This window comes from Aquarana catesbeiana, linkage group LG09 (assembly GCF_042186555.1).
Source record: "Aquarana catesbeiana isolate 2022-GZ linkage group LG09, ASM4218655v1, whole genome shotgun sequence".
NCBI classification, from domain to species: domain Eukaryota; kingdom Metazoa; phylum Chordata; class Amphibia; order Anura; family Ranidae; genus Aquarana; species Aquarana catesbeiana.
The window spans coordinates 82,841,443-82,863,493 of NC_133332.1; the positions used below are offsets into that span (position 1 = coordinate 82,841,443).

At 41.3% G+C, this 22,051-nt stretch overlaps 1 long non-coding RNA gene across 1 annotated transcript in view; it reads left to right on the forward strand.

The window, feature by feature from the left end:
• The first annotated feature begins 13,349 nt into the window (after positions 1-13,349).
• Positions 13,350-22,051, forward strand: part of LOC141107858 (uncharacterized) — a 39,332-nt gene continuing 30,630 nt past the window's right edge. The window contains exon 1 of the long non-coding RNA XR_012235976.1: positions 13,350-13,427. This is a non-coding gene — a long non-coding RNA (uncharacterized lncRNA). The remainder of the gene's footprint in view (positions 13,428-22,051) is intronic.

Sequence of the window (22,051 nt, forward strand, 5' to 3'; positions counted from 1 at the left end):
GAAACATCTGGATATATCTTGTTCTGTTAAACAAACATTCAGGTCACTTTCCCATTCTCTTAAATAATATACCTTTTCCAGTTGTTGTTTTGAAAGTAATAAGTTATACAAAAAGCAGATGGAATGGGAAGGTAGTTCTCCAGAAATGCATTTCTATTCAAACAGAGTGAGTTTACAAATGAACTGATTATGCTTTGCTATCTCATTAATAACATATTTAAGCTGTAGAGATTTACACCAAGCTCCTCTTGGTGGATCTTAAGGGCGGAATAATTGCTGAAGTGAATGTATTTCTCTTCCTTGCAGACACTGAAAAATATAGCTTGGTTCAGCAGTTTGTCAGCATAAAAATAATAAAAATGGTGCATGTTTACGTGTCGGTGGAAATAAAGGATTTCCCATTATAGGTGTTAATGGGCCATTAATTGTAACAAGCTGGAAATGAGCTAATATCTGTTTCCATATCTTCAAAACTATGCCTGTAAAAAGTTGGGAGTGGAGGCCATAGTGCAGATGTTACATAAGGCAATGTTTTTTTTGGAAATGTATTTATTTCTTGCTCTATAGAAACCCATTACCTGAATTGATACTTATCAAACCAGTCCAATATATGGGCTAGATGTTATGCCTTATAATATAATTCTATATCTGGTAATGCTATTCCCCCTTGTTCTTTTGCTCTAGCATGGATCTGATAGTTAAGTCTGGATTTTTTACATTTCAAAATATACCTAATCAATGCTGACTTTAATGCAGCAAAGAAAGACCTAGGGAGGCGGAGAGGAATTGTCTGAAATAAATATAAGCATTTAGATAAAAGATTCATCTTAACAATAGCAGCCTTCCCAAACCAGGTATGATGATGACGTATGACACATATATTTTCAAGTAATGGTTTATAATTAAGCTCACATAAATTAGATAGCGTTGGAGATATATGTATCCCCAAGCATGTAATATAATCCACTTACCACTTAAAGGAGAAAGTATTTTGAATATAAAGTAACTCTTTATATGATAGCGACACATTCATTGCTTCCGTTTTTTGTAAATGAGTTCTATAGTTACTAAGTATCCTGTATTCTTTAAACTCCTGCAGTAGGTGGGGAAAGACCAATTCTGGGATTGGACAAATATATTAACAGGTTGTCTACGAATAACCCTATTTTATGCTCTAATCCTCCAATATTAATACCCTGTATGGACATTCCGACGTATCGCTTGTTATGCTCCTTCACTAATATATATAAGTATGGGGACAGCCCTGCCTTGTTTCATTCCTTATATCTAATAGAGTTGAAAGATGTCCATTACCTCACACTCTGCTATAGGAGTCATATATATTGCCATTATTTTATATAATGGGAAACCTGCATTCAATAACACGGCCTGCAAAAAATGTCAATTTACTCTGTCAAATGCTTTTTCTGCATCTACAGATAGCAAACAGAAGGGTACTGAATGTTTTTTAGCATAGTGTATTAAGGATATAGTCCTCTTGGTGTTGTCCTTAGTGCCTCTGTCAAGGACAAACCCTACTTGCTCATGATGGATCAATGAAGGTACCAATGATTTAAGGCTATTAGCCAATATCTTTGCGTATATTTTGACATCTTCATTGAGAACAATAGTTATTATGTCCTTCCCTGGCTTAGGCAGCACAACAATGTGGGCATCTAACGTCTGTTTAGGGAAACTATTTTCCCTTGAAATAGCATTAAATGTTTATAATAATATATATGGGAGTTAACAGATCTCCAAAGTGTTTGTAAAATTTGTTGGTTAAACTGCATGGGCCCAGACTTTTCCCAAGTGGTAACGCTTTAAAGTACTTGGGGAAAGTTTTTGTTATTTAATTAAATCCTCAAAATTGTTTAATTGCTCTACAGATAAAGCAAAAGCAGCTCAATGCAAATACTCCTGAAGATAGGCTTCATAGGGTACTGAAGAAGATTCAGGTGTAATAATTTTTAACCACTTCATGCAAATCGCCGTACCCATACGTCAGTATTTTGATGCTAAATACCGGGGTTATGGCAGCAGCTAGCTGCCATAACGGCATGCGTTTCTCTTTAGGATAAAAGTGGTCTCTGTGGCGGATTCGCCGCAAGATCACTTTTATCGATGGTGGGAGAGGTGCCCCCCTTCCCGCCGTGCTTTGGTCCTCTCCCCTGCTTACCGGACCCACCGGTAGCAGCGGAGACTATCGTGTCCTCTCCTGTGGATACCTGGCTGCCAACTGAGGGGAAGATGGCCCCTGCTCGGCTCCATGGCATCTGAGGGCGGAAGCAACATCAAGTGTCACTTCCACACATAGCTCTTAAAAAGAGATTTTTTTATTATTGCATTTTAGTGTAAATACAAAGTCTTTTTGAGGTCCTGTTATGCTATTTTTTTTATTACAAGGGATGTTTATAATAGGAATAAAAGTGACCCAAAAAAAAAAAGGTGAAAAAATAAAAAGTAAAAGTAAAATAAATAAGAAAAAAAAATGTTTTTTTAAAGCGCCTCAGCCTGAGGAGCTTGCGCGCAGAAGTGAACGCATACGTAATATGAAAACGGTGTTTAAACCACATATGTGCGGTTTATTCTCTAGGGTGTTAGAAAAAAATATATATAATGTTTGGGGGTTCTAAGTAATTTTCTAGCAAAAAAAAAATGATTTTAACTTGTAAACATCAAGTGTAAAAAACAGGCTCGGGTTCTGAAGCTGTTAAATTAAGAAAAAAAAAAATGTATGGAATTCTGTGAAGTGGTTAAATTAAGAAAAAAAAATGTATGGAATTCTGCCATTATCTGGGCAGTACTATGTATGAGAATTGATTTTTGGGATGTACATTCTACTGCATTGTTATCTAATAGACGCACATATTCACATTGTATGCAGCTTCTGACACCACCAGTGCATGCGCTCTGAAGGTCTGGCATACCATGCTGGACCTTCAGAGCTTGCGCCGTACATTAGGGCTCCCGCGCGTATGCGCGGGAGTGACGTCAGGGTGAATATCTCCTAAACGGTGCACATTTAGGAGAAATTCACTGAACCTACAGGTAAGCCTTATTATAAGCTTTCCTGTAGGTACAAGTGAAAAACACTTTAATTTGTTGCTGGCTGGATGCATATATATTTGCAAGTGTAAGTGACTTCTGAAAAAACAATCCCTTTACAAAAACATACCTCCCTTCTGGATCACTATGCTGTTGTATCACTTTGAGTAGAAGAGAGGCATTAATTCCAACTCCAACACCCCATGATTTCTGTTTCAGATTAAAACTACAAAACTATTTAGAAAAGTATAAATGGGATTTTAGCCTCCTGACAGTGTGTCTCCTGAAGAAAAAGTATATGAACATTTGATTTATGCATACCATACCACCTTTTTTGTGGGGCATTAAAACCCCTGACATTCAAAGAACATATCTGGACCTTACCAATTTAACCAACTTGATACAATTTTGAAAGCTCTTGGGTTTGCCTCTCCAAAAAGAAAAAAAAAGAGTGAGAAGAGAGAAAAAAAAAAAACCCACCAAAGTAAATTTAAAAAAAAGCATGGACGCTTGTCCAAAACCGAAGTTTGTGTGGACTGCCTACGGGGGGGGGGCATTTTACAGGGTTTGGTTGTACTATCTCCTGAGGTCACAAGTCTATTTAATAAGTATGCTTGGGGTTTAAAAGGCAGATAATACAATAAGAAATAATGTGAAAGGAGTTAAAAGCTACTGTTTGTGTACAGAATGTTATGTAATTACACATTTGTGTAATGGTTCAGTAACTAAAACTGCAGTGTTTATCCTCATGACACATTACAGGAAGCACCATCATGGCTAACAAAAGATTAGCATTAATAAGTCTCCGGGACCAGATGACTTGCACCCGAGGGTCCTGGGTGAACTAAGTCAAGTAATTGCCAAACCATTGTTCCTAATTTGTACTGACAGTCTACTGACTGGAATGGTACCAGCTGATTGGAGAAAAGCCAATGTAGCTCCAATATTTAAAAAAGGGCCGAAATACATCCCTTGGAATTACAGACCAGTTAGCCTAACATCAATAGTATGCAAGCTCTTGGAGGGGATGATAAGGGACTATATATACAAGATTTTAGTAATAAAAATGGTATAATTAGCAGAAATCACCATGGATTCATGAAGAATCGTTCTTGACAAACTATTAACATTCTATGAGGATGTGAGCTGCCATCTAGATAAATGAAGGTCCGTAGATGTGGTGTACCTGGATTTTGCAAAAGCATTTGACACAGTTCCCCATAAACGTTTACTGTACAAAGTAAGGTCTGTTGGCATGAACCATAGTGTGAGTACATGGATTGAAAACTGCCTACAAGGGCGAGTTCAGAGGGTGGTGATAACTGGCGAGTACTCGGAATGGTCAGGGGTGGGTAGTGGGGTCCCCCAGGGTTCTGTGCTTGGGACCGATCCTATTTAATCTGTTCATAAACGACCTGGAGGATGGGATAAACAGTTCAATCTCTGTATTTGCGGACGATACTAAGCTAAGCAGGGCAATAACTTCTCTGCAAGATGTGGAAACCTAGCAAGAAGATCTCAACAAATTAATGGGGTGGGCAATTACATGGCAAATGAGGTTTAATGTGAAAAAATGTAAAATAATGCATTTGGGTGGCAAAAATATGAATGCAATCTATACACTGGGGGGGGAGAACCTCTGGGGGAATCTAGGATGGAAAAGGACCTGGGGGTCCTAGTAGATAATAGGCTCAGCAATGGCATGCAATGCCAAGCTGCTGCTAACAAAGCAAACAGAATATTGGCATGCATTAAAAAGGAGATTAACTCCAGAGATAAAACGATAATTCTCCCGCTCTACAAGACTCTGGTCCAGCCGCACCTGGAGTACGCTGTCCAGTTCTGAGCACCAGTCCTCAGAAACGATGTACTGGAAATAGAGCGAATACAGAGAAGTGCAACAAAGCTAATAAAGGGACTGGAGGATATTAGTTATGAATAAAGGTTATCGGCACTGAACGTATTCTCTCTGGAGAGGAGACGCTTGAGAGGGGATATGATTTTAAATTACAAATACCATACTGGTGACCCCACAATAGGGATAAATCTTTTCCGTGGAAGGGAGTTTAATAAGACACGTGGCCACTCATTAAAATTAGAAGAAAAGAGGTTTAACCTTAGACTGTGTAGTGGATTCTTTACTGTAAGAGCTGCAAGGATGCAGAATTCACTTCTACAGGCGGTGATTTCAGCGGGGACCATTGATCGTTTCAAAAACTATTTGATAAGCACCTGAACGACCACAACACACAGAGTTATACAATGTAATACTGACATATAATCACACACATAGGTTGGACTTGATGGACTTGTGTCTTTTTTTCATCCTCACCTACTATGTAACTATGTAACTGATTTGCCTTCTAAAGCACTTAGAGACAGGTTAGGGGGAGGATGTTTGTATGCAAAATTACTGAGTTTATAAAAGCATATGATGCAGTAAAGCAGAAAGAAAAAATAAAATCTTTTGATTTACTACAAGTCCCAGCACATTAGGCTACTATACCTCAGTCCCCACACTGTAAAATCCCAGTAAAGTGGGCTGCCATTTCTCACTGAGGAATGGAAGCCTGCTATGCTGGGACTTGTACTGCTCTCTGTAGGGGACTGAGGAATGACTGCCTGCTATGCTGGGACTTGTAGTGCCTTCTGTGGGGACTAAGGCTTGACAGCCTGTTATGCTGGGACTTGTAGTGCCCTCTGTGGGATTAGTGGGCTGTCATTCCTCAGTCCCTCACAGCTGGGGGGACAAACAACACAGGGTTAAACCTCTAAAGGAGAACTCCAACCAAAACTACCAATAATGTACAGAGAGCCCATATGCTATATAATGTTAGAGACCCCCACTCCTCCTCACCTTCCCCGGGCACAGCTAACACTCCTGATGGCCCCAAGATAGGTAGCAGAGCCATCCCCAGCAGGCTGCCATAGGCCAGCCTGGTGCCCTCTGGGGAGCTGAGTAGTTTGGTCATGCCATTCCCAGGCACCTCGGGTGCTGTCATTGTGTAGGGCAAAGGGCTCCATCTCCACCATGTTCGGCTCTGATGTCAGATATGCAGGACTGGCTCAGTTCCACTCTCTTCCCTGGCAACTGGCTCTGGTGTCACTAGAGGGGTGGGGCTGGGTCTCTAGCAAGCGGAGGCTGAGCAGGTACAGCAGTACAGCCCCTCCAAATGACCCCCCAGGTGCCCTCCCCTCCTCCCCCAAACAGCCAGGGGCCCTCTCCTCCTCCCCCAAACACCCAGGAGACCCTCTCCTCCTCCCCCAGCCACCCTGAGGTCCTTTCCTTCTCCCCCAGCCACCTCAGGGGTCCTCTCCTTCTCTTCTCCTTCTCCCCCAGCCACCCAGGGGTCCTCTCCTTCTCCTCCAACCATCCAAGGGCCCTCTCCTTCTCCAAACACCCAGGGGCCCTCTCCTTCTTCATATGGCCACCCAGGAGCCCTTTCCCTCTCCAAACACCCAGGGGCCCACTCCTTCTCCAAACGACCACCCAGGGGTCCTCTCTTTCTCTCCCAGCCACCCGGGGGTCCTCTCCTTCTTTCCCAGCCACCCAGTGGCCCTCTCCTCCTTCAACCACCCAGGGGCCCTCTCCATCTCCCCCAGCCACCCAAGAGCCCTCTCCTTCTCCCCCAGCCACCCAGGGGACCTCTCTTCCTCCACCAACCACCCTGGGGCCCCTCAAACCACTCCAGGGGCCCTCAACCCCTTTGCTCAGTAGACACCACAAATATGTGACCAGGCTGCATAGTGACCACTCGGGGGGTTACCTGCATCCTCCTAGGAGAAGGTGTACTGTACACTCATCAGCCATTGTCGGATCAGAGCCAGCAGGATCCAGGATCCAGATCAATGCCACCAGCACAGCCAGCCCTCACAGCCCGAGACTGTGTCGGCAAACATAGCACTCTGTAATTATGTACATATACGTACACCCGTGTGCAGCCCTGGGTAGAGAAATGGAGTCAAAGTTTTAAGTATAATACCAGGATCAGCTGTATTTACTGAATGCTTCCAGCCAGCAATGGGTTAACGTGTAAGTACAGACAAAAGATTTATTTTATTAGTTTGGATAAAGGAGGGAATTATTAGAACTTCTGTGAAGTTTTTATTGCTGTCTATGCAGATTCACCTTCACTATTTGTCCTGGTGAACAGAAAATGATGGGAATTCTAAAATGGTACCACTGCCACCTGAACAAGAGGTGACACTTTCCAATGGGAACCCCTGTTACAATGAAAACTGTCTATAATAAGGGGCATGTAAATGTATAACATTTCATTTAACTACTGGAGCTTTTAAAATTTTTTTCTAATTTTCCCCCAGGAGCCCTGCAGAGCATTGCACCCATTATCAGTGACCCTTTTTTTGGTCCTCACTGGAATCGGATTGCATCTGATTCCTGTACCATTTCACAGTTCGCACTGCAATCTGCGAACTAATTTGGGGGTGTCATTAACTTTACATTGACACCCACAGAGGTTTGCAGATATCAGTGTGAACCGCCTGCGATTCAGGTGCGATGCGGGAACCTGCACAGGAATTGCAGGGTTTCCCATATCGCACCAGTGTGAACCAAGCCTGACACTTTAAACACATCTACAGCTAACCCTAAATCTTATTTTATTAGATTTTATTATTACATTACAAGTATTTTTTTCTTTTTTCTTTTTGTTTAGAGCTGAATTCAAGGCAAACAATTTTTTAAATGTGCAGTATAAATAATAGTTAAAGTAAAACTTCACTCTCTCAATCAACATTGAGTATTTTTAATCCTTATGCTGCTAACATTAGTAAATAGGTAGGAAAGTATATCATATTTGCTTGTTTTAAACTTTATTTTACATTTCTTCACTTACTTCCTGGTTTCCATGCTGAGGCAAATTATGTCATACATCCCAGCAGTCTTCTGGAGGGGAGGATGGGGTTTCTCAGTTAACCACTTCAATACAGGGCACTTAGACACCTTCCTGCCCAGACCAATTTTCAGCTTTAAGCGCTGTCGCAGTTTGAATGACAATTGCGCGGTCATGCAACACTGTACCCAAACTAAATTTTTATCATCTTGTTCCCATAAATAGAGCTTTCTTTTGGTGGTATTTGATCACCTCTGCGGTTTTTATTTTTTGCTAAACAAATAAAAAAAGACTGAAAATTTTGAAAAAAATAAAAGTTTTGCTTTTGTTTCTGTAAAAAAAAAATGTAAATAAGTAAGTTTTCTCTTTCACTGGTGGGCACTGATAAGGCGGCACCGATGAGGTGGCACCAATGAGCGGGCACTGACGATGGGCACTGATATGCGGCACTGATGGGCACTGGTAGGCGGCACTGATGGGCGGCACTGATATGCAGCACTGATGGGCATTGATAGGCGGCACTGATGGGCACTCATGGGTGGCACTGGTTGGCACTGATGGGCACTGATAGGCGACACTGATGGGCACTGAAAGGCAGCACTGCTGGGCACTGATGGGCACTGATAGGGTGGCACTGATAGGCGGCACTGATAGGCGGCACTGCTGGGCACTGATGGGCACTGATAGGCAGCACTGCTGGGCACTGATGGGCACCGATATGTGGCACGAGCACAGGCAAGATAGACTGGGCCACATATCTGAAGGTACGAACAAAAAAAAAAAAAACGGTCCATTGAGCACTCTGTGCTATATTTAGAACCCAGTGAGCTTAACTTGAAAAAATGTGTAAAGATCCTCTTTCAATATATACAATTTCGTTGAGGCTGGATAGTATAGCTCTCACTTTACTCAAACAGATCGAGTACAGACCGTACTCAGTCTACTCCTTTCCAGACTCTAGCTGGCCATGATCTGACAGATTTGATCACAGAAGAGCTCAGAACAACGCACTTCCATGTTCACTGTACAGAGGAGGGAACGGGCACATAATCAGCTTTTATTTCACTCCCCCACTGTTCTGTTTAGTTGTCAACATCAAAGAAATAAACATGACACTTCCATATCTAGGGAGTCATGTGAGTCACACTCCTTTTTCCAATTGGTTGTGACAATGCGTGGCAAATAGGCACCCAGTACTGTAACATGGGGACAGGAAAAGCTATCTCAACCCTGTAAAATCTAAAAATTGCCTCCTCTCTCTGTCCGTGTCCGCCAAACATAAGGATGGAGCAAAGGGAAGGTGAGCATGTGCAGCTAGTGGTTCTACCTGGCGTAAGAGAAATATGGGTGCTTCCATTGCTCATTTCTGACCTCTTTCTAAAAGTATTATTGTGCTGACGTCATTACCTGTTAGAAAAACACTAGCTTCAGTACTTCCTGAGTCACTGACCTGGAACTGGTATTTAGATCAGGAAAGTCAGAGAAAAGTCAGAGGAAAGTCAGAAAGCCTGATCTCCATACTTGTTTTAGGTAATAATTAACCACTTAAGGACCAGAAGGATTTGCCCCCTTAACCACTTCCCGACCAGCCGCCGCAGTTTTACTGCGGCAGAATGGCACGGGTGGGCGAAATGACGTTATGTAACAGTGGCCATGGCGATCGGATTTTTTTCAGAACCAATCAGTCTCCAGGCCCAGGCTAATGATTTCTGGCCTGCTGATCGGTCCTGACAAATTAAATCCTCCCCTGCCTGTGTAAGCGTAAACACAGACAGGGGAAGTGATGTCATCTCCCTCTCTGGAATTATTTTCCATTCCAGAGAGAGGAGAAAGGACATCCAAACGTGAGTTGAACTAACACTATACTGACACAGTACACATAGGCACATATTTCACCCCCTGATCGCCCCCCCCCCCCTTCATCACTGTCACTGTGTCATCAAGTGCAGTGTTCATATTTTTCTTTGATCACTGTACTGGTGTAATTTGTGACACTAATCAGCATTAGGGTACTTAGTAGTAGCCCCAGATAGGTCTAGGGACCCCCCCAATAGAGGTTTAATCCCTTGATCACCCCCTGTCACCAGTGATCGCCGTATTGGTGTCATGGGTGACGTTAGTCAGTTAGTTAATTTTTTATAGCGTCAGGGCACCCGCTGTATATTACCTAATAAAAGGTTTAACCCCCTTGTCACCCGGCGGGTTTTAGCGTCAATTAGGGTCTGCGTCGCCCCAGGCAGCGTCAGATTAGTGCCAGTAACGCTAACACCCACACACCATACACCTCCCTTAGTCGTATAGTGTCTGAACTGATCAATATCGGATCTGATCAGATCTATACTAGCGTCCCCAGTAATTTAGGGTTGCCAAAAATGCAGTGTCAGCCCAGATACCTGCTAGCACCTGCGTTTAGCCCCTCCGCCCAGACCAGCCCAGCCCAGCCCACCCAAGTGCAGTATGAATCGATCACTGTCACTTACAAAACACTAAGCACACATAACTGCAGCATTCGCAGAGTCAGGCCTGATCCTGGTGAACGCTAACAGTTTTTTTGGTAGTGTTGGAAGCAGTCGTTGACAGTCAGGTGCTCTTTTTTCCTGTGAGTCTCACTAGTGTATCAGTAAATTTAGAGGCCAAAATGTTCAAACTAAGGTATACTAGTGAAGAGGCCTACACGTTTCTGAGCATGACAGATGAGAGTGAAGAGGAACTCACCCATCTGTCAGATTCAGGCTCAGAATATGAACCCGTAGACAGCAGCGGCACCCTGACAGATAGCTCTGATGACAGAGTAGTGGTCCCTGCCAATATCAGGCGTACACGACCCCATTCTTCTGTTGTTGAGGTGCAAGAACCGCAGGAGCAGAGAGTCAGTACTAGTGCCGCTCATCCTTCTGGTGAACTGGCAAGCACCAGCAGCCTAGTACATCCTGGTCATAGTCAAACCAGCACTGCAGTATCACGTGGTGACATGGCGAGTCCCATAAGTGCAGTTCAAACTGGTGAGGTGGCTAGCACAACTAGTGTCCCGCTGCCACCAAGAAGACAAAGACCCGTCGAGCCCATAGTGCCCTTCCTGCTGCATTTGCAATTGGAAGCCCACCACTTCTGCAGCACCCGTACTTCCCACATTCACTGACCAACCTGGAATTCAGGTGGAAACAGTTGATTTTACGGCACTTGATTTTTATTTGCTGTTTTTTACGGAAGATCTCTATAGATCTATTGTGGACCAAAGCAATTTGTATGCTGGTCAATTCATCACCGCTAATCCCCAGTTGACCCTTGCCAGAGATTGGAAACCTATTATGGTCTCCGAATTTAAGACCTTCCTGGGCCTATCCCTCCTCATGGGCATAACTAAAAAAAAGTGAGTTGCGGTCATATTGGTCCACTGACCCAATTTATCATATGCCAGTGTTCTATGCCTCAATGACCAGGACACAATACGAGCAGATCTTGCAGTTCATGAATTTCAATGACAATGAACTCTGTCATCCTCGGGGTGACCCTGAATACAATTGGCTCTACAAGATTCGGCCCCTCGTATACCACTTCAACTAATTAGCCTCTAGACTGCTTTTACAAGCAGTGGGAGGGAACGTCCCCCCCACCCACCACCATCTTCCATGGTTTTATCGGGCTCTCCTGTCCCAACAGGGAACCCGAGAATGCAGCTGGTGGTTCCGCCAGCTGACCATAGAGCTGATCGGAGACCAGAATGGCCCCAATCATCTCTATGCCAATCATCTTTATTTCATGACTTAAGTTTCGCTGGATAGAAACAGCGCCATTGGGAAAGCATTTTATCACACCGATCTTGGTGTGGTCAGATACTTTGAGGGCAGAGGAGAGATCTAGGGTCTAATAGACTGCAAAAAAAAAAAAGAGTACCTGTCACTATCTATTGCTATGATAGGGGATATTTACATTCCCTGAGATAACAATAAAAATGATTTTTAAAAAATGAAAGGAACAGTTTAAAAATAAAATAAAAAAGCAAAATTAAATAATTGAAAAAAAAAAAAAGCACCCCTGTCACCCTGTGCTCACAAGCAAAGGCGAATGCAAGCGTCCGTCTGGTGTCATATGTAAACAGCAATTGCACAATGCATGTGAAGTATCCCTGCGAAGGTCAGATCGAGGGCAATAATTTTAGTAGTAGACCTTCTCTGTAAATCTAAAGTGGTAACCTGTAAAGGATTTTAAAGGCTTTTAAAAAAATGTATGTAGTTTGTCGCCGCTGCACGTTTGTGCGCAATTTTAAATCATGTCGTGTTTGGTATCCATGTACATTTTGGTATTTTTAGTGTGTTTTAGTGTAATAAAATTAGATTTTTTTCCCCAAAAAATTGCGTTTGAAAAATCGCTGCACAAATACTGTGTGAAAAAAATTGCAGTACCCACCATTTTAATCTGTAGGGCCTTTGCTTTAGAAAATATATGTAAAAATATGTAAAAGTCATGTGTCGAGTGACGCAACGCGTAGGAGGAGTCAGTGCCGTGAAGTATTGAGGCTGGTCAGCAGCTTGTTACGAGTGGTGTGAGGACTCACCGCGCCCCAAGCGGCTGATTGTTTTTCTCCATCCAGGCACTAATTATCAAGGCTTATGTGAGTGTATCCAGTGAAGTGCTACTATTTTAAAGTATTTGCTTACTGCGCAATGATGCCCTTTCTGTTTATTTCCCATATTTGCAATACCTGAGAACATCCATCTGGAAACCCCCCAGAACACACAGTAAGATTGAGAGATCTATGTGAATAGTTCTATCTTCTGCCTAATTAGCATAAGCAATAAGCATACTGTCTATAATTAAGAACGGCTTTCAACATACAATTTCAACTTGGGATTTTTTAACCATATGAGATTACCATATGAGATAATTTTTATGAATATCGGATAATATGTTTAGTAATTACATTTATTTATTTATTTATTTATTTATATTTGTACTTACCCAATATCACAGGCAGCTGCTGCCTGTGATTTATTCTGTGGAGCACTAGATTACAGGTTATTTGTATAGTGTTTCTGACATGACCAGACCCCTATATATATGATTTATTCTAATCAGTATTTTATTTTTCACTTGGAGGGATTGATTTATTTACAAACTGTGCACGGATTGATTGGTAGGTTAATATCAGCGCAACTAATTATTTTATTTAATATGTATATATATAATGTATATATAATATCTGGGGGTTCAGAGTAATCTTCATGTAAACAAAAAGTGTCAGAAAGGGTTTTGTCTTCAAGTGGTTAGAAGAGTGGGTAATGTGTGAAATAAGCTTCTAATGTTGTGCATAAAATGCCAGGACAGTTCAAACCCCCCCCCCCCCCCAAATGACCCCTTTTTGGAAAGTAGACACCCCAAGCTATTTGCTGAGCAGCATGTTGAGTCCGTAGAATATTTTATATTTTGCCACAAGTCTCGGGAAAATTTCGGTACTCATCGTTTGACCAAGTTGTTTTCCATCTGAAGCAATATTTATAAATAATTTCTCTTATATATAAAGGCCTGGTGAGTGTTTTTTTCACTTGTTTTCATTTTGTAATCCTTTATGCATTCAAATGTATTACATGTACTGATAATGGTTCTAGTATATTATTATTTGTTATTATCTTGTGTGTACATATATTCTCTCCAGCCATAAGTTATTCTGCAAGTTTCAGTGGTGAATAGAATTGTATTTTTGGCTCAAACAAAGAGTTTTTTTAATGTAAGACAAAGGTGGAAAACCATCAGTAATTCTCATATTTTTTTTATTTTTTCTTTTCTTTTTTCTTTTTGTATTTTACATTTTTTGATTTTTGTTTCATTTTTATATATATATTTTTTAATTACTTTTTCAGTTTTCATATAATATATAACTAAATAGATAATTTTTAAAATATCCCCCCTGGATCTGAACATGAATGGGTTTTGGTTATCGAGTCCCGTTTTTAGTACTCAGTCCTGATAATCCAATTTTGTTTTTTACTTTTTGGCTTTTACCTTTAGTTTAATATAAATAACCTGATTGTCTCTGTCTTGACTTGATAAAGCGCATGCTCGTAAAAGGCATTGTCACGGCAACCAGCACAAGCTTGCTCTCTATCTCTGCTTCCCATGTCTCCATCCAGCCTGCAGCTGATGTCATTTCCAACCCGCGTCTGAGCTTATTACTGGGACCATCTATGACTATTATATCATGCATCTGTACTAGATCTATATTGCCCTATAAACAAGGTCACACACCTGGCAGTTTTCTGTGACTTCTTTATACTCCCTATAATATGCATTTTATATAGTTGTCTAATAAAAGGCTAAGTTTTAGGCCATGGTAGGTTTGGTGCATGGTTTCAGCAGATGCCTGCTGTTGTTTTTTTTTTTTTGTGTTTCCCATGAAAGGCTCTTTTTTTTTTCCTTTCTTTTCACTTTTGCTCAATTTATTTTTATAAAATGTTATAAGAAACAGGGAAAAAAGTACAAAACCAAAACAGTAAGGTAAAAGTAAAAGATATAAAATATAAAAGGGGAGAATACAAAAGTCCTTCAGTATCCATATTTCCTCTTCCTTAAACATGCATAAAGTCTAGTCATATGTATTTCTATACATGCCTATATATCTGTCTTGTAGAAATACTAATATCATCATTATTTTTCCTAAAACTCTATTTGACACCCTTAAAACAAAACAAAACAACAAGAAAAAAAAGCATAAGCACAATAAGAGAGACATATCCAAATAGTGAGCTTATTTCACTTTATCCACCTTAACTTCTTCATGTCATGCAACACAAATATGCAGCCCCACTGGATTGGGCTTTTTTCATTAAAAATAACAAACATGTTATACTTAAGGGCTCTGTGCAGTGGTTTTGCACTGAGCAGCCCCAATACTCTTCTCCGGTACCTCACTAGCGCTCCTGGCCTATCCCTCTTGTCAAGTGCCCGCACAGCAAGAAGCTTGCTATGGGGATACCCGAGCTCAGCCACAGCTCCCTGTGTTCATTAAGACATGGAGCCGTGGTTCAGCCCTGCCCCCTCTCTCTGCTAATTGGCTAACTGACTTTGATTGACAGCAGTGGGAGCCAATGGCGATGCAGCTGTGTCTCAGCCAATCAGGAGGGAGAGTCCCAGAGGGCTGAGACACTTGTGCACATCGCTGGTTAGAGATGGGGCTCAGGTAAGTGTTAGGGGGCAGGGGGGGGCTGCTACACACAGAAGGCATAGAATGCATTAAGATAAAAAAAAAACTTCTGACAAGCACTTTAAATAATAATAATAAAAAAATACAAAAAATACCTAGATCAAGGTTTGATTTAGGACAGTGCCAGGGTTAGCGTTTGGATCAAGGTCAGGGTCAGTAATTTTTTTGAACAGAGTTTTTTTTTTTTTTTAAGTAGTATCATTGTCAGTTAGTGCCAGTGTGTTTTACAGTAGGTAGGATAAAAAAAAGCAAAAATGTGCACCATTGTTTTTGGGCTGTACTACCAGTACGTACAACAACTAACATACACATATGTGGTATCACTGTGATCACCAGGAGCAGGAGAATTTAATTTGGGTTATTCTTTGGTGGTAGGTTATGGTAGCACCAAGAAATATACAGCTAAATTTAAAAAATATATATTTTTGTTTACTATTTTGGGCTAGTTTTCCTTTGATAATAAAAAAAAAATCAGGAGATATGCTTTAACATTTATCACCAGTTGAAAGCCCAATTAGTCCTGAAAAAACAAGGTATAATCCACCTGGATGCACAAAGTAATTGTGATGATATGTACGGTTTTACTAACACATGTCAAAAGCTGCAAAATTGTGGCATTTAGATTAGTTTTACCCTTAGGAGCAAAGGGGTTCATCAATTTCACAGATACAAAACTTCACCTTAAGGTCCTAAAATCATCTGTTTCCATATAGATAATCCAGGGTGTCCACCTTAAATGAAAGACCTTGCATCTATCATGTTGTTGTGCAACTTCTTCCACATCTTTATTAAACAGCACATCTGTATTGCCCATTCCCCAATCGTTGGGGATTTGACAGACTGCCAGTGTCTCGGTATCAGAGCTCTGGCTGCATCAATAAAGAACTTGAGTAATGACTTCTTATTTGAGGAAATTGTACCAGGAATTACTGAAACCAACACCATCTTGGGTGTCCACTCGTAATCTATTGGAACTACCCTATTATATACCTGTGCAACTTTATCCCAAAACTGCCTAATTAGAGGGCCGCTCCACCAGATGTGTAAGAGTGTGCCAACCCCCGAGAGGCATCACCAACATTTATTTGAATTTAAAGGAGATATTTGGTGCAACTTATAAGGAGATCCATACCATCAGTTTCTTTCTTGCATCTCGCTAGCCATACTCAGTATATATGTAAGTAAGAAACATCTAGATATATCTTGTTCTGTTAAACAAATATTCATTTCCCATTCTCTTAAATAATATACTTTCTCCAGATGTTGTTTTGAAAGTAATAAGTTATACAAAAAAGAGATGGAATGGGAAGTTATTTCCCCAGAAATGCATATCTATTCAAACAGAGTGAGTTCACAATTGAACTGATTATACTTAGCTATCTCATTAAAAACATGTTTAACCACTTCAGCCCCGGAAGGCTTTACCCCCTTAATGACCAGGCCATTTTTTGCAATACGGCACTGCGTCGCTTTAACTGACAATTGCGTGGTCATGTGATGCTGTAGCCAAACAAAACGGATGTCCTTTTTTTTCCCACAAATAGAGCTTTCTTTTGGTGGTATTTATTCATCAGTTTAAACCAATATGTATTCTTCTACATATTTTTGGTAAAAAAAACGCAATAAGCCTATGTAGAACCCTATAGTTTAGGCAGGGAGCTCCTCACAAATTTACTTGCCAGGAGTAGTTATCCTGGTTGATTGATAGAGATCTATTGATTTCTCCTTAAATTTTGCCTTGTTGAACTTTTCTCTTCTACCACTAGGTGGTCGGGTACTTGGCGGTACTAGATAAGAGAAGGGTGACCCAAGGTCAGGTTATGGATATGTGGGCTATCTCAGCCAATGGACAGGGGTTTTCTTGAATCCCTTGGCCTGCTGGGAGAACCTATATTATCAGGTGGAGTCAGGTAATCTGTGTTCTGTACCAACCAGAGGGCTGGGTCTGCTCAGACACTGGTTGACAGCGGCGAAATTGATTATTCTGAGATTGGCGATCAATACAATCCCTATCGGTGAAGGAATGGGTAATGGAAATGGATTCACTCAAAAATGGAACTTCCGCTTATACGTCTCCTCCCCTCCCCTCCTCCGGTGCCACATTTGGCACTTTTCGAGGAGAAGTGGGGAACTGGTACCTGTTTTTGGACAGGTACCTATCCCCACTTCCGGGAGACGGGGCCGCGTTCGCCCCCTTCCTACTTCCTCCGCCGCCGGACCAATTATAAAGTGCAGTACTCTTTGCGCATGCACAGTAGGCCGCGTACCCTTACCAGGAATGGTGACGGCTTTTTTTCGTGGGGGGGTGGACCTACTCTTTAAATAACCTTTTTGGTTTGTGGTGCTCAGATGCAGTGTAGTTACACTTTAAGTCTTATAAGGTGTATGTCCCATTAAGTGTTGTTGTACTTTCTTTCATTTTCACAATTTAATTGAGGCTGGATAGTATAGATCTCACTAAACTGGACAGTACTCAGTCTGCTCCTTTCCAGACTCTAGCTGGCCAGGATCTGACAGATGTGATCACAGAAGAGCTTAGAACAACGCACTTCCATGTTCACTGTACAGAGGAGGGATCGGGCACATATTCAGCTTTCATTTCACTTCCACACTGTTCTGTTTAGTTGTCAACAAAGAAATAAACATGCCACTTTCATATCTAGGGAGGCATGTGACTCACACTCCTTTATCCAATTGGTTGTGACAGTGCGTGGCAAATAGGCACCCAGTACTGTAACATGGGGACAGGAAAAGCTATCTCAACCCTGTGTAATCTCAAAATTGCCTCCTCTCTCTGTCTGCCAAACATAGGGAGGGAGCAAAGGGAAGGTGAGCATGTGCGGCTAGTGGTTCCACATTGTGTAACATAAATATGGGTGCTTCCATTGCTCATTTCTGACCTCTTTCTAAAAATATTATTGTGCTGGTGTCATTGCCTGTTAGAAAAACACTAGCTTCAGTACTTCCTGAGTCACTGACCTGGAATAGGTATTTAGATCAGGAAAGTCAGAAAGCCTGATCTCCATATTTGTTTTAGGTCATTAATTCAAATGCCCAAGCCAGAGGTTCAGGCTTTTCTACACTGGCTGTGGCTGTTTTCTAATGAAAACAAACTAAGACTTTACACATCTCTTGAGGTACCTGGGGTATATTTAGCTGATTCAAACTGAAAGTTGGGCTTTAAGAAGTCTACAGAGCTGGAGCAAAGGGAAAGTTGCAGACATGGGCCACCAGAGAGGTGAGCATACTACCTCTTAGAGGGACTTGCCATTAGGAATCGTCAAAAAGACCTGACAGGGTCTCTTTATGTACAAATGCACTATTTTAGCAATATAGCATGACTGTACATTGTGACGTGCTGGGACACAGGTACATTGGAAAGATGTGCATTACACATAACATGCATTTTGGCTTGTTGCAGTAACACACACATTAAAGTGGTTTTAAAGTCAATTTTTTTTACCTTAAAGCAGAGTTTCACCCAAAAGTGGAACTTACGCTTATTCATCTCCACCCCCCTCCGGTGCCACATTTGGCACCTTTCGCAGGGAGGGGGGAAGGGGGACCTGTTTTTTAACAGGTCCTCTTCCCCACTTCCAGGAGATGGTGACGCAGCGAAGCTCAGCCCCCCTCCTCCTTCCTCCACTGCCAGGCCAATTAAAAAGCGCAGCGTGCTTCACGCATGCGGCTGTGAAGTCAAAAGGCTTCACTGCCGGGTTCCTTAACCGGCAATGGCGGCAGCTGCACCCGAAGATCTGCTGCGGTGCTGACATCGTGGGCTCCCTGGACAGGTAAGTGTCCATATATTGAAAGTCAGCAGCTGCAGTATTTGTAGCTGCTGACTTTTAAATTTTTCGTGGGGTGGGCGGACCTCTGCTTTAATGCATTCCCTGAATTAAGGTGAAAAAATATCCACTACCTGTTCCTTCCCCCTTCCCTAAATACTTTTCTGAGTCCTCTCTCAATCCAGCGATGTGCCTGTTTACTGCAGTCCTGGTCTCTCTTCCTCTTCTCACAGGACAGTCATATTTATTGAAAGTTTCCAGACAGCAATAAGTTAATGTGTATATAGACAAAAAAAAAATTATTATATTATATATATATAATATAATATAATATAATATATATATATTATATAATATATATTTATTGGGGGGGGGGAGGGAATCATTACAACCCCTGTCAAGTTTTTATTGCTATCTATGCAGATTCACTATATGTCCCAAAGGCCATTTTCAGAGAAAGAAAATAATGAGAAATCGAAAAATACACCACTGTCATCAGAACAAGAGGTGAAACTTTCCAATAGAAGCCCCGTTACAGTGAAACCTGTCTAATAGAGGGCATGAACATTTCTTACATTTCATGTAACTACTGGAGATTCTTTTCTTTTTCTTTTTTTTTTTTTTTATTCTGATTTTTGACCTATGAAATTCAAAATTTTACATAGGCGATTTTTTAACCACTTCAGCCCCGGACCATTTGGCTGCCTAAAGACCAGAGGACTTTTTACAATTTGGCACTGCGCTGCTTTAACTGATGATTGCGCAGTCATGCAATGCTGTACCCAAACAAAATTTGCGTCCTTTTCTTCCCACAAATAGAGCTTTCTTTTGATGGTATTTGATCACCTCTGACGTTTTTATTTTTTGCGCTATAAATGGAAAAAGACCGAAAATTTTGAAAAAAAATGATATTTTCTACTTTTTGTTATAAAAAAAATCCAATAAACTCAATTTTAGTCATACATTTAGGCCAAAATGTATTCGGCCACATGTCTTTGGTAAAAAAAATGTCAATAAGCGTATATTTATTGGTTTGCGCAAAAGTTATAGCGTCTACAAACTAGGGTACATTTTCTGGAATTTACACAGCTTCTAGTTTATGACTGCCTATGTCATTTCTTGAGGTGCTAAAATGGCAGGGCAGTACAAACCCCCCCCCCAAATGACCCCATTTTGGAAAGTAGACACTCCAAGGAAATTGCTGAGAGGCATGTGGAGCCCATTGAATATTAATTTTTTTTGTCCCAAATGATTGAATAATGACAAAAAAAAAAAAAATTACAAAAAGTTGTCACTAAATGATATATTGCTCACACAGGCCATGGGCATATGTGGAATTGCACCCCAAAATATATTCAGCTGCTTTTCCTGAGTACGGGGATACCACATGTGTGGGACTTTTTGGGAGCCTAGCCGCGTACGGGGCCCCAAAAACCAATCACCGCCTTCAGGATTTCTAAGGGCGTAAATTTTTGATTTTACTCCTCACTACCTATCACAGTTTTGAAGGCCATAAAATGCCCAGATGGCACAAACCCCCCCAAATGACCCCATTTTGGAAAGTAGATACCCCAAGCTATTTGCTTTGAGGCATGTTGAGTCCATGGAATATTTTATATTTTGACACAAGTTGCGGGAAAGTGACATTTTTTTTTTTTTTTTTGCACAAAGTTGTCACTAAATGATATATTGCTCATACGGGCCATGGGCATATGTGGAATTGCACCCCAAAATAAGTTTAGCTGCTTCTCCTGAGTATGGGGATACCACATATGTGGGACTTTTTGGGAGCCTAGCCGCGCACGGGGCCCCGAAAACTAATCACCGCCTTTGGGATTTCTAAGGGTGTAAATTTTTGATTTCACTCCTTACTGCCTATCACAGTTTCGGAGGCCATGGAATGCCCAGGTGGCACAACCACCCCCCCCCCCAAATGACCCCATTTTGGAAAGTAGACACCACAAGCTATTTGCTGAGAGGCATGGTGAGTATTTTGCAGCTCTCATTTGTTTTTCAAAATGAAGAAAGTCAAGAAAAAACATTTTTTTTTCTTTTTTCAATTTTCAAAACTTTGTGACAAAAAGTGAGGTCTGCAAAATACTCACTATACCTCTCAGCAAATAGCTTGGGGTGTCTACTTTTCAAAATGGGGTCATTTGGGGGGGTTTTGTGCCACCTTGGCATTCCATGGCCTCCGAAACTGTGATAGGCAATGAAGAGTGAAATAAAAAATTTACGCCCTTAGAAAGCCTGAAGGCGGTGCTTGGTTTTCGGTGTCCCGTACGCGGCTAGGCTCCCAAAAAGTCTCACACATGTGGTATCCCCATACTCAGGAGAAGCAACAGAATGTATTTTGGGGTGTAATTTCACATATCCCCATGGCATGTTTGAGCAATATATCATTTAGTGACAACTTTGTGCAAAAAAAAAAAATGTGTCTTTTTCCCGCAACTTGTGTCACAATATAAAATATTCCATGGACTCGACATGCCTCTCAGCAAATAGCTTGGGGTGTCTACTTTCCAAAATGGGGTCATTTGGGGGGGGGGGTTTGAACTGTCCTGGCATTTTATGCACAGCATTTAGAGGCTTATGTCACACATCACCCACTCTTCTAACCACTTAAAGACAAAGCCCTTTCTGACACTTTTTGTTTACATGAAAAAATTATTTTTTTTTTGCAAGAAAATTACTTTGAACCCCCAAACATTATATATTTTTTAAAGCAAATGCCCTGCAGATTAAAATGGTGGGTGTTTCATTTTTTTTTTTTTCACACAGTATTTGCGCAGCGATTTTTCAAACGCATTTTTTTTGGAAAAAACACACTTTTTAAAATTTTAATGCACTAAAACACACTATATTGCCCAAATGTTTGATGAAATAAAAAAGATGATCTTAGGCCGAGTACATGGATACCAAACATGACATGCTTTAAAATTGCGCACAAATGTGCAGTGGCAACAAAATAAATACATTTTTAAAAGCCTTTAAAAGCCTTTACAGGTTACCACTTTAGATTTACAGAGGAGGTCTACTGCTAAAATTACTGCCCTCGATCTGACCTTCACGGTGATACCTCACATGCATGGTGCAATTGCTGTTTACATTTGATGCCAGACCGACGCTTGCGTTCGCCTTAGCGCGAGAGCAGGGGGGGGGCAGGG